Source organism: Herpailurus yagouaroundi, unplaced genomic scaffold (genome assembly GCF_014898765.1).
Source record: "Herpailurus yagouaroundi ecotype Mexico unplaced genomic scaffold, PumYag 165, whole genome shotgun sequence".
Classification (NCBI taxonomy): Eukaryota; Metazoa; Chordata; class Mammalia; order Carnivora; family Felidae; genus Herpailurus; species Herpailurus yagouaroundi.
The window spans coordinates 32,403,681-32,405,058 of NW_024412406.1; the positions used below are offsets into that span (position 1 = coordinate 32,403,681).

At 35.8% G+C, this 1,378-nt stretch overlaps 1 non-coding gene across 1 annotated transcript; it reads left to right on the forward strand.

Moving 5' to 3' along the window:
- Window positions 1-384: 384 nt before the first annotated feature.
- LOC121038379 (U7 small nuclear RNA) lies at window positions 385-445 on the forward strand. The gene has a single exon (XR_005794333.1). It is a non-coding gene; the product is annotated as a U7 small nuclear RNA (small nuclear RNA).
- The last annotated feature ends 933 nt before the right edge of the window (window positions 446-1,378 follow it).

The window sequence follows — 1,378 nt, forward strand, 5'->3', positions numbered from 1 at the left end:
AATGTGTAAGATAGAGAAAAACAAACAGCCCTGTGGCCTTGGAACATAATTTGCATTCGATAACAATTTTTAATGCATACCAAACACCTAGAAGTGTGCAAAGAATAAAGTAGCTAATAACTAGATATTAATTGAATGCAAGAATGAATATATTAAAGAAGAAGTTTTATATGAGTAATACTTTTGAGAATCCATAGCTTTTATTTTCTGTCTGATCTTTTTTCCAGATATGATTCAAAAGCTTGAGACCAAAAATGTGTGTGCATAGAAAACACTTTTCAGTCCTCACTCATAGTGATGTGAACAAAAGCATTCAATGTCAAAGTCTAAATATTTCTTTTAATTACTGACTTGTAGTTTGAGCCTTTGAAAAAATAAGTAGTGAAGTGTTACGGCTCTTTTAGAATTTGTCTAGCAGGTTTTCCGTTCTTACTGGAAGACTCCCGCCCCCCACCCCGCCATGAAAAAATAAAAAATTTAAAAAATAAAAATAAAAAATAAGTAGTGAAAACAAATCTTTTCTAGATTCCAATAAATATCAGAGGACTTTTTCCACTTTTAGGTGGCAAATTATATAACCCTCATTTTATTATCTTATTCCGTGCTGCTTATTTAGAGAACTGAACAGACACAAGGTGATGGAATTAGCCACATGTGGGATCCAATGGACACAGCCTTTTCCTAGCTGAGTATTGTTGAACGAAGTACTCATACCCTAACCGCCTCATAGGGTTCCTTGAAGAATAAGAATTGCATCTGACACAGGGTCGATTCTCCAAAACCTGAAAGCCACTACTGGTAATTCAAAGATAAGCATTTCTGCACAATCCTCTGTAGAATGGTTGTCAACTCCAGAAATGCTTGTCACAAACATTATGAAAACCTTGGATGTATAAGATTATATACACATATACAAGCTCAATTGTATACTGGGTGATTAAAAGTAATGGGATTCATTCCACCAGAAATCTGTAAAATAGCAAAGCTCAGCCAAAGAGAACTTTTTCTAAGGGATATTAATTCACTCTTCAGACAGGCTAAAGGTGGCTAATAGCCTACCAAGAGATAATAGAAAGACAAAGCAGCCACTGGTTACCTAAGAAATGAAATCAGAAGTAAATTACTCATAGAGTGTTTGTGGATGCTTTCTTTTTTAACAGGAAGAATACATTTTGTCAGCATGAGATGACCAAGAGTAATATAAAGACCAAACTTTCTAATGCTGTGTAACAAATTACCATACACTAAGTACCTTAAAATAGCACACACACCATTTCTTAGTTTCTGTGGGTTAGGGGTCCAGCACATTACACAGTAGGAGTGGGTCCTCTGCTCAAGGCCTCAAGGCACCAGATGACTATGCCTTCCTCCAGAGGCT